Source organism: Staurois parvus, unplaced genomic scaffold (genome assembly GCF_062004578.1).
Source record: "Staurois parvus isolate SC_StPar_1 unplaced genomic scaffold, SC_StPar_1.0 ptg000031l, whole genome shotgun sequence".
Taxonomy (NCBI): domain Eukaryota; kingdom Metazoa; phylum Chordata; class Amphibia; order Anura; family Ranidae; genus Staurois; species Staurois parvus.
Genome location: NW_028317827.1, coordinates 6984624 through 6997006, shown reverse-complemented (window position 1 = coordinate 6997006; position 12383 = coordinate 6984624). Strand labels below are relative to the sequence as shown.

The following is a 12383-nucleotide window of genomic DNA, read 5'->3' as shown; positions in this document are numbered from 1 at the left end:
CCACACAGTACTATCCTCAATGAAGGGACACATGCGCAGTACAAACAGATGTCGCATTGCAGACTGGGAATTATAGTTTGGAGTGAGCAGTGCACGCGACCGCAGTGTATGTGCACTGCTCTCACCCACAGGCAAGAAGTGAAAGGAAAAAAGCCTCAATTGGGGGAACACAAGACCGGATTGATAACAAACAAAAACGTCATTATTTAACAATAAGCATATTAGCATTTGGTGGCACTTTAAAGAAGAATTCAAGGTACGGATATACCTATGCATATACCATACCTGGCTGATGGCCCTGGAAGCTGGAAGCAACTTAGTAGGCACCAATACTACAGTGATCTCCACTAGCTTCAGTGTCCCATGCCGAGTGGCTGACCTGCTGCTTACTTAAAACAGGATTTTGCTCGCTCTACATGGGTGCCATACTGCCCTAGGCAACACAAAAATTGTCTGCCCCACAGACACCAACCAACAGCCCCCCCCCTTCCCCCTCCTGTGGAGAGAGCCTGACTTTGACCAACAACACCCCTGAGCCTTCCACTACCCCCCCCCTTCGGCAATAGAGAGAGACACTCATGTTCACAGCTCCGGACATCCCCGGGAACGAAAGTCAGGTTCTACATACACCATTAAGCAGCCTGCAGCCTCTTCCAGATCCCACCTGGTTCCCATGGTGTGTGTCCCTTCATTTATCCCTTCTTCTGGGGGGCAGGTGCTGCCCCCCTGAAAAATGCTGTCCTAGGCAAGTGCCTTGTTTGCCTTGTGGTAAATACACCCCTGCTCCTTTCCACATCCATTTTTTCTCTCAGGATCTCCATAAGACTTCTTCTAATGTTTTCCACCTAGACTCCAACTAATTCCAGATATTTTTTAGATGTTTTCAAATTTAACCAACTACTCCATGTTTTTCTACATTTTAAATGGCTTTAGTGTGAATGGGGCTTAGATAACATGACCCTCTCCAGAAGGTCTGATGTTATGTGGGGCAGCACAGTGGCTAAGTGATTAGCACTTCCTCCTGGCAGTATTAGGGTCGTTGATTCAAATCTGAACCACGGCACCACCTGCCTGGAGCTTGCATGTTCTCCCTGTGCCTGCATGGGTTTCCTCCAGATACTCCAGCTTCCTCCCACACTCCAAAGACATGCCAGTAGGTTATATGGCTCCTGTCGAAATTGGCCCTAGTATGTGTATGTATGAGTGTAAGTTAGGGACCTTAGATCAGGGGTGTCAAACTCCATTTCATCGCGGGCCGTATCAGCATTATGGTTGCCCTCAAAGTGCCGGTTGTATCTGTAAGACTAGATGTCCAGAGCACCTCACCCCCCCATTACATCAGATGTCAAGAATCCCACACCCTCCCTAACATCACCGTGCATTTTTTTTTCATTTGCATTTTTTGGCATGATCAGTCATATTTTCAATATCAATGCCAAAATTTCACAATTTCTGCCAGGGCGTGCAAACATTTGAGCACAACTGTAAGTACCTGAAATAAAAAATAAATGTTCTAAAGGTGACTACATTATAGTAAAGTTGGGAAACACCAATGTCATCATCTCTGCCCCATCACTTCTTAAACGATAATTGACTAGGCCAGTGTGCCCTCTTTTTGTTTTCTCATTTGCATTTTTTGGCATGATCAGTCATATTTTCAATATCAATGCCAAAATTTCACAATTTCTGCCAGGGTGTGCAAACTTTTGAGCACAACTGTTAGTACCTGAAATAAAAAATAAATGTTCTAAAGGTGACTACATTATAGTAAAGTTGGGAAACACCGATGTCATCATCTCTGCCCCATCACTTCTTAAACGATAATTGACTAGGCCAGTGTGCCCTCTTTTTGTTTTCTCATTTGCATTTTTTGGCATGATCAGTCATATTTTCAATATCAATGCCAAAATTTCACAATTTCTGCCAGGGTGTGCAAACTTTTGAGCACAACTGTTAGTACCTGAAATAAAAAATAAATGTTCTAAAGGTGACTACATTATAGTAAAGTTGGGAAACACCGATGTCATCATCTCTGCCCCATCACTTCTTAAACAATAATGCACTAGGCCGGTGTGCCCTCTTTTTGTTTTTTCATTTGCATTTTTTGTCATGATCAGTCATATTGTCACAATTTCTGCCAATTGTATGCAAACTTTTGAGCACAACTGTTAGTACCTGAAATAAAAAATAAATGTTCTAAAGGTGACTACATTATAGTAAAGTTGGGAAACACCAATGTCATCATCTCTGCCTCATCACTTCTTAAACGATAATTCACTAGGCCGGTGCACCCTCTTTTTGTTTTTTCATTTGCATTTTTTGGCATGATCAGTCATATTTTCAATATCAATGCCAAAATTTCACAATTTCTGCTAGGGCGTGCAAACTTTTGAGCACAACTGAAAGTACCTGAAATAAAAAATAAATGTTCTAAAGGTGACTACAGTATAGTAAAGTTGGGAATCACCGATGTCATCATCTCTGCCCCATCACTTCTTAAATGATAATGCACTAGGCCGGTGCGCCCTCTTTTTGTTTTTTCATTTGCATTTTTTGGCATGATCAGTCATATTTTCAATATCAATGCCAAAATTTCACAATTTCTGCTAGGGCGTGCAAACTTTTGAGCACAACTGAAAGTACCTGAAATAAAAAATAAATGTTCTAAAGGTGACTACAGTATAGTAAAGTTGGGAATCACCGATGTCATCATCTCTGCCCCATCACTTCTTAAACGATAATGCACTAGGCCAGTGTGCCCTCTTTTTGTTTTTCATTTGCATTTTTTGGCATGATCAGTCATATTTTCAATATCAATGCCAAAATTTCACAATTTCTGCTAGGGCATGCAAACTTTTGAGCACAACTGTAAGTACTTGAAATAAAAAATAAATGTTCTAAAGGTGACTACATTATAGTAAAGTTGGGAATCACCGATGTCATCATCTCTGCCCCATCACTTCAGCACGTCCTATACTCCAGAAGAGACAGAAGGCAGAGACGGAGCCCGTAAAGCACACCCACCATCTATTCCGCTGACAGATTGACTTAGTCCTGTGTGCGAGAACATAGACGGCTTACAGTACACCGTGTAACCATTGTCTTTCCTCCTGTCCCTTAAACATCTCCCCCCCCTCCTCCTTCCTCTCTTTCCAGTCTGTAAATTGTTTTCTGTTCAGCAAAAATGGTGCAATCTATTGAAGACAGCATAATTCACCTAGGCTTGGATGTGCTGATGTGAGCACCATGGCTTTACAGCTAATCCTAGTGCTCCACCTGCCTTTCAGTCTGTTTACCAGGAAATCAAGATGTGTAAACTGCAGGAAGCACTATTTGACCCTCATCCGACAGTGTCTCATTACAATAATTGCTAATCTCTGAATAAGACAGCCATGTTCTGAGTGAGGGAGAGAGAGGCAGGGAGATAGAAGGGGGAAGAAAAGAAGCAGCTTGCTCTAACTAGATGCTTGTTGGTAAAACAAGCAGGTCATTGTGCATGGCTGCTGCTAACATGCCTTTAATATAACGTTCTCTAAGACATCTGCTGACCTCAGGGGTCAGGAAAACCAGGACATAATAGTATGTGCTCTTTCATCCTTCCTTCTTAACTGAAGACATATCTCGGGCTTGTTTTGGAGTGCCGTATGGGAAAAAAACATAATGGCTACTTCCTGATTAATCCACTGTCCACAGTAAGCACTCTAAGTTCAGTCTTTCTTTTCCAGACAACTAGCAAGGAGGAATTTTCTTTTTCTTCTGTATCTGTTGTATTGTCACCGAGTGAGCTTCCTAGCGCAGTTTCAATAGACAATTTTTTTCTTTTAAATGCTAAAGTAAAGTTTTATTTGAAATTTTTAGTTGTGATTTTTGTGCATTGTTTTTTGTTTTTCTTTATATATCAGATTTAGATTTTGTATCAGATTGTGATGTGTTGGATGTTAAATTGTATCTTGTTTGCTGATCATAGTTATTTGACGGGGAAGGCATTGTTACACTGAGTATTATGTCTTGTTGTCATTAGCCGGCCACACACGTTACATTCAGAGGAGTAGATGTTGAATTGTGCAGTAATCTCGTGTGTGTGTGTGTGTGTGTGTGTGTGTGTGGGGGGGGTCACCCAAGATCAACTCACAGTATTTGGAGGAAGTGTGAAACCGCGAATGTTTGCTTATTATTCTTTTTTGGAAACTGTTAAATGCATTACACAGCAGAGCATGATGCATAAAAAAGGTGTGCGAATTCCAAACTTCAGACAAAAAAAAGTATAGAAATAGAAAAAAGAAGAGCAGGGCCCCGTCCATACAAATGTAGATTGGATGAGTTGGGATTGTTCGCTTGATCTAAGTAGATTGTGGGGTGTGTAATGTGAATGTACTATTCTGCTGGATTGTACAATTAAAGTCATTATATGTGGGATAATCTAACATTTTTCGTATGTAGTTGCTATAAGATTGTGCTGTTTTCTGACTATCTTGTGTGTATTGAGCTCACATTACAGTCTTAAAGGTTTGTCTTTGTAAATTGTTATCCCTGAAAGTATCTGGGATCTTCAGTATTGATTGATTGTTTCATGAAATCTGTATTTTTAAAATACCATTTTTATTGTCTTTGGTCATATTTTGTTAAATAGCAACATTTAAAAAGCAAATGAGATATTTGAATTCCAATTTAATACACTGATCACAATTGGGTATACTGTATCTATGTTTCAATATTGTCATGGTGTGCTTGGAAAGTCCTGTTCAGCAGCAGTATCCAAAGAAATTATTTTAAAGAATGGTAAATGTGTATTATGCATTATTAACTAAAGCGAGAGACGGCTAACATATCTCCCAACTTTCTATGATGAAAAAAGGGGACACCTTTCAGTACAAAGTAACCTCCCCTGACATGCCACCATTTACATAAACCATGAATAATTAATATGCAAAAATTGATTGATCATATCCAGATGTAATTGCTTTACTTTTTACTGGGCTTTCAAAAAATATAGAAATTGGAAGAAAGGTTTAGTGCAGTAAAGAATTCTTTTTGCAGTTATAGTTGCTTTTTTTTTAAAAGTCCATGCATCAGACCAATAAGGGACAACTGAGGAAGAAAAAGGGAAGATATGGTTTCAGAAGAGGGACACTCTTTCCTAAGGAGGGACAATTGTGAGTTATGAGCCTATCTGATGCCAGCAGTAAATGTACCCATTGCACTCTAGATTAGTCTTTCTTAACCTATCTACCCAAGAGGAATTCTTAAAATAGTTTTCAGGTATTAGGGATCCCCTCCCAAAAGCAATTAATTGGGTGTCATTGGGAATATTTACTTTGGTAGTCAGTGTGGAGAATGCTCTCCTTATAGCAGGGGCAGATTGACAACTCATGGGGCCCCCGGGCAATAGGGGATCATGGGGCCCCTGTGTCCTTGCCCAAACTCAAAAAAGCCTATGAAAAAGGTACCAGGGGCATCTCATGGGGCCCCCTACTAACCCCGGACCCCTTGGTCAGTCTGCCCCTGCCTTATAGTGATGGTCAGAATATCATCTTTTCAGACAGCTAAAAAGACCATTGGCGTCATGTTGTTGGCTTTGCCAAGTGGCGTTAGCCATGGCACTATGCAGGTACCATCAGATGAGAGATCAATCAGCCACAGCTCAAGGAACCCATTTCAACCTGTGGGGGAAACCTTAGATGAGAATGGCTTCTCTAGATGAACAGCTTTATGAGATCAGGAGAGGGCATCTGGTACTTCTGATCCAGGTGCACACATCTGGTTGGTCATTCTCAAACATACTGGAAAAAAAGATTGTCAGCCAGTTGCATTGTAAACCTGAGCCTGGTTATCACCTTCCCTATGGTGGACAAACACTACATAAAACTTTTGTGGTCCTGAAATATCTGATTGTCTACTACTGCAAGTAATTACAACTTCCTCATAGATACTTTAGTTATTTCTAACAGTAATGATTTGTGTTATATGATTTGCCGAAGAGATTCATTTTTTAGGTTGTCAATACAGGGACAAATTGTCAGCCAAAAAGGTGATTTTGGACCTTGTCTGCTGATAATCTGACTGTTCACGCTCTACCGCTGAATTTTGAAGCCAACAGATATTTTCTGACAGCTATCGAACAGGTGTGATGAAAGATGAAGTCTTATACCGGCTACTCTTTTCTGGGTATTTCCGTCGTTCCAGCATGATATTGATATTCAACACTTGCGTATCACACTTATATGTGGTTGTCACTGTGGATGCCAGATAAGTGGCAGACTTGGACAGGGAAGCTTTGGGTACCCATATTGACAATGTACAGCTAGTTTGAATCTTGTATAGTAGAGGGATTTCTAGCTGACCTCTGCTTTCGTAAATTATTCTATACTTCCAAGTCCGAAAACATCCAACATACTGTGAATTTATGTGACCAGCGGTAGTAATATTTGTCACTACTTGTGACACATGAATCTGCATTTAAAATGTTTAGTTTTGGTTGAAGTTTTGATTTCGTTGGCAATAGGGTAAATGTCTAAGTTCAACTGCTCAAAAACTCCAACAATTATGGTGCAAATGAAGGCAAAAACATCCTCTTTCCCTTTCTCCGGCATCCATGACCAATTTTTTGTTCCTGAGTCCAGTGGGAACAATTTTCCATACTGTCTATTACTGAACTGTGGACTCATTGTAAGAAAACATTATTTTTACATATAGTTACATAGTCTGGCTCCTCTAGGTTGCTAGACAGGAAGTCAGTCTGAAAATATTATTTATATGGACCATTTGTTTTAATGTCCCTTCAATATTTATAGTTTTTTTTACAGGGTAAGAGTGTGGTTAGATCAGTGAGATAAATTATGACTGATTGCTACTGTTCTCTGTTCATTATTGCTATGTTTATTAATCAAAACTTTGGGATGGAGGAGGACATGCTTAAAGTATATGTAAACTCGAACAATACTGTAAATTCCTTATATTTGCTCCCTTTTGGTCTGTTAAATAAAGTGTCTTATTATGTCTGTTCGACAAGTGCAAAAAACATAGCTGTTCATCCAGCCAGAAATCTTGTGAACTGATAGCTTCCTGTGTTCTCTGCCTCTGGACTGTTATCAGCTGGCATTGTTTCCTGCTGTCTCCATGAACTACACAACACCTCCCCCTGTTAGGCCCCTTTCAGACGGGGTGGACTCATCAGCGGATCCACTTGCTTAGCGAGGGATCTCTCCGCTGATCCAAGTGGATGACATGTCTGTGTCTTCTCCGCTACTGCAGAGCGGACACAGACACAGACCGCTGTTTTCTATGGGACGGTCAGATGGAAACGGACTGTCTGTCCCTTTCCACCTGACTGTCATCCGATCTGATCCAATCCACCATACAGATGGAGATTGGATCTCTATCCGTTTTTAGCGTACAGGATCGGATCGGATGCCAGCATGTGTCAGCGTACACATGTCTGCTGACACCTGCCGCTCCACAGAGAGCTATGGATGTCCGATCGGGTCTGTCTGAAAAACTGACCCAATCGGACCGTCAGTGAGAAAGGGGCCTTATGGAGAAAAAGGGGAGATGTTATGTATTACTAACACAGTAATATGTAGTCCTAACACACCCCCTGTAGTAGGGTGACAATGCTGCTTAGTACAGTTGTCACCCTAGGACTGCGTGTTAATGGTTGGATCACTAGATGAAAAAAAAGGAAAAAAAGCCTAAAACAGAGACTAATGCAGCACCCACATCTAGGGACTGGTAGGCTGCAATACTATCATTTTTTATTTTTGGTTTATATACATTTTAGGACCCCCTGCCTTTTTTTTTGTGCTGTCTGTGTCCCATCGGGGAGAAGTTGGAAATAAGAAGAGATTTCTTCAAAGCAAAGGAGGTATATGCTCGGAGACAGTTGTCACCAGAACAGGTTTACACAATGGAACATTTCCCCTCACCTCTTGTTCCTCTGCCAACTCAGAAAATGTGGATTTTCCATCGCCTTCTGTATGGGAGGCAATGGTCACAACAACTATTAGAGAGGAACAAGCAGATAATGAATGGAACTTTAAAAAATGCTAAAAGTCATCAAAAATGAAAACAAATATTAATAGGTTAAAATAATTTTGATATATTAGACGTTATACGTTAACATATAATGTCTAATAAATCAATAAATGTCTAATAAATCAAGATGACCTTAATCTATTAAGGATTTTTTTGACTTTTAGCATCTCTTTTGTATTTAGGACCCTTAGAGGGGGTGAATCTGCCAGCAAGGACACAGACAGCAATAAAAACCTGACAGGGGTTCTAATCCTTCTATATTCTGTTATGGTTATGGATTTATATTTCCATTAAAAATTAACTGTAGGCAGATACACAAATTAATTATTGATTAATTAATTATACCTCATATAGGAGAGTGTGAGAGGAAGTAGAAGCACAAGGAGCCAAGCAATTCATGTGATGGCAAGAAGCATTCTGATAGGAGAAGAAAGCAGAGTAATAGAGAGATGAGCTCATCATTGTGCTGCTTCTCCTATCACTGTGAAGTGACAAGTTGGGCTCAGAGGAAGCAGGTTGAATGATGCTGGCCATCAGACTGAGGACCACTAGTGGAAGAAAAAAGTACTGTGAAGGAAATATCTAAATTGAAGCTGAATATTGTAGTAAAAGCTGGGGTTTGTTATTTTATCTTTTATTGGGCTGTTCATGTTTATCTTGTTAAAGCCAGTGTGTTCCTTGTTCTGTAATAACTTTCAAAAATAGATTTTTGAACTTAAAAATATGTAATAGCAAATACATTTGTTACACCAGCTTACTATTTTTATCTCTTCCTGGTCTCATTACAACCATTATCATTCCTAAAGGTCCATAGACATCCTATGGTAGAGTTGCCACAATAGATTAAAAACAAACTGGAAGATTTATTTTATTGGACACCTCTCACGAAAGAAGCATTAAGGCTGCCGTTCACTTTTTTCTGAGAATACTGGTTTTCTGGCTGTTCTCTTTACTAAATGTATTCCCTAGCCTAGAGAAAGCAAACATAAAAGCACTCCTTACATTTCCGGGTCTACATACTTGTTCCAGTGACTCAAATGTATTGAAGCTGGTGGCTTGGTATTACATAAAAAGAATACCAGTTCAATATTTCTATCATAACTGGTTTACTTTAAAATTGTCAGTATACCTTGAAGAGAAAATTATCTTTGTTAAATTCCTATTTAATTTAATTCTAAAGAAAATGCAATAAAAATGATTGAGACTCCATAATTATAAAGAACATAGCAAGGCATTCCTTGGAGGGGTTTACTTTTGGAATCCCTAAAATATTGGAAGCCAGTTGGAGATCCAGACCACCAACATCTGACTGTGAATGGAATACCAATTTGCAATGGAGTGTACTTTTTAAGCAGTTTAATAGTCCTTGTTTCATAAAACTCATGAAAGGCATGAAAGTTAGCTGAAGCCCTAAAATATTTTCTTTGACCACTGCTTTGGGGATCCCATGATGTCCATAAGGTGTCCAAATAGTTAGGCGTTTTGATAATGTGATCTCTGCTAAAGAATAGGATCAAAGTTTAGATTGGCTGGTCCTTGTTTCCCATGACCAGCACTTAAGACATATGACTGGCCACCATGGATCCTAGAGCAGTAACTTCTGCAAACCTTGTATGTATTTCAGCTTCTACTACCTTTTACAACTCTAAAGTGTACTTTTAGAGCATAAAATATTGCACTGATAGTTTCCTTGTTCTTATAGCATTTATAGATATGCACGTGCTAGTCCTATTTCTCTGCTGAGCACTCTGGGATCTCTGAATAGTTGGGTACATCTCTCTGACCATTGACCAGCTTCTGTGGTTGCTGGCTTTGGCCTGGCTCTCATGCTTATTGTTGGTTAGCGAGGCTGCAGTGACTTTAATAGGACAAGTGAAACACAGTAGACCAGAGACTGGGGTTTATTTACTACAGCTAGAGAGTGCAAAATTAAGTGCACTTCTGAATAGAAACCAATCAGCTTCCAGTTTTTATTGCCAAAGCTTAATCAAGCAAGCTGAGGTTAGAAGCTGATTGGCTACCATGCACAGGTGCACCAGATTCAGAGTGAACCAGTTTTAGAAAATCTACCCCTGTATATGTTACAGGATTATTGGTGATCTGAGTGCGAGGTATGACAAAGATACAGCCTGCAGTATCTGTATCAAGCGAACAGAAAACACATGTTGTTCACTTGCTCATTCTGGATTTAATGCGACAAACAAAAATGGATCACATTATACAGATAACACAGGTCTGCAAAAAATTTTTTTTCAAGAGCTGTTTTGGTTATTCCACGTAATCTTTATGTTTTTTGGTGTGCTGAATCCAAAAATGACCTCCATTTTGTCATAGGACATCACGTTTCCTGACAATTTAGGTAACTGTTAAATAAGGCAATACCTCAAAATAAATAGAAATAGACTTATAAAATTAAAGTTTTATTACAATTTTTTCATGAAAATCCTTTTTTGAACTGAAATGAGCTCACTTACACACACTAAACTCGATTCTTCTTCCCTGTGAGGCTCCTTTTGGTGCATTTACGCTTTTGAGTAGCATCTGGAATGTCTCTCTGAAGCATCCAACAGTAGTTTGCCATCATTGTAATGCTCCATTTTCCCTGGTATCTCCTTTCCATCACTTTAATGTCTTGGTGGAATCGTTCACCTTGTTCCTGACTCACAGCTCCCAAATTTTCATAAAGTAGTCAAGGTGGGACTGGAGGAAATGCATTTTCAAACTCATCAGGCAACCTAAAGCTTGAAATGCTTTCAGCATTCGTCCGACGATCTTTGTGTAGTGAGGATCTTTGTTATTGCATAAAAATTTCTGTACGACTTCTTTAAATGCAATCCACCCTTCTTTTTGAGGATCCGTCATGGTATTGACAAACTCTTGATCAACTATAAGCCTTCTAATGTCTGGTCCGACGAACACGCCTTCCTTCAACTTTGCCTCCGACAGGCCTGGAAACTTGGTGACCAAGTATTTGAAGCATTCTCCATCTCTTGGAAGTGATTTTACGAATTGCTTCATCAATCCCAATTTTATGTGAAGAGGTGGTAGAAGAACTTTATGGGAAGGTACCAAAGTTTCTCGGAGGACATTTTTTTCACCGACTGTTAGCACCCTCGGCTGCCAGCTCTTCTTGGTCCAGTGATTTTGTTGGTCTGGACTGTCCCATAGACACAGAAAACAAGGGTATTTGGTATCCCACCCACTGGATTCTTCAGGAAAGATTAACCCCTTCTACCATTAGAAGCACAGACTCAGGGCTGAGGGTTACACATACAGCATGCTGCTGAGTATCCCAGTAGTCAGACATGTGACTCAGAGCAGCACTTGTATTCACCCCCTTTGCAGGGGGGAGGGGCAGAGATTGTTTACCTGCAAATAACAACAAAGGGCAAGAAGAGAACTAGGGAAATGAGGAAATAGAATTTTTTTTCCCTAAAACTTGCTTAGCTTATGTATATATTGCTGACCATCAGATTTACAGTGCTATATTTATTTTTTACATAACTCGGACAACCCCTTTAAGGTTTTTTTGGCATTTTATATCTTAAATGCACTTATGTGAATTAATAGTAATTTGGACTTTAAATTGGTTAAAAACCCATAATATAAAAAAAATACCAAAAATTTAATTTTTTTTTATAAATTTGAAGACAATTTTGCATTTTGTGGCAAATCATGACATCTAGGAGTTTTTTCAAAATTTGTTTTGTGTTTTTTTTAGCACACCAAAATACATGGAAATTAGATGTAAATAATCAAACAGCTTTTTAGTCACAGACCTGTGTAATTACTTTATAGTGGCATTGCAGGTCACATGGAAAAGTGTACTCATTTGTGTTAGAAAGTTACCATTGCTAACATATATGATACTAAAAAGAGAATGTGAATGTCAGAACACACAAAAAACTGAACAAAGATATCATAAACTAAGTGTGACTAACCTGTAGTAAGAGGAGAACAGAAAACACATATTACTCACTTGTTCATTCCAGTTTACTGTGAGCTTGTTGGTTGTTAGTCTCCTGCAATCACACTACAAATCATTTGAGCTCCCTCTAGCTGCAGCCTAGTAATAGCATTACTGGGAGGTTTATTCATTTACATGCTACATATGCAAAGTCCTAGCAGCAGCAGAAAAATATATAATTGAATCAGTTTTCCTTTCTCTGCATGTTCACTTTAAAGCAATTCTATACTCTAAAAATAGTATTGATGTCACACGTACATTGTAAAGCAGGCCCCTCAAGATGCTCCTACCTATCCAACATACTCATCTCCATGATTTACTGCTGAGACCTTCTGAAAGTCAGTAGGGCTTGACATGGTCCTCCCCACCTGACAGCACTTAGACC

General features: G+C 39.4%; 1 protein-coding gene across 17 annotated transcripts in view; it reads left to right on the top strand.

Moving 5' to 3' along the window:
* The window catches only part of BAZ2B (bromodomain adjacent to zinc finger domain 2B), a 413209-nt gene that overhangs the window by 179208 nt on the left and 221618 nt on the right, over window positions 1–12383 (top strand). Inside the window, exon 1 of one of the 17 annotated variants that reach the window (XM_089659754.1) lies at window positions 3388–3692. The exons of the other annotated variants lie outside the window; for them this stretch is intronic. The gene's annotated coding sequence lies outside the window, so the exon portion shown is untranslated. Of the gene's footprint in view, window positions 1–3387; window positions 3693–12383 lie in introns of those variants that run through there. 17 annotated transcript variants of the gene reach the window in all.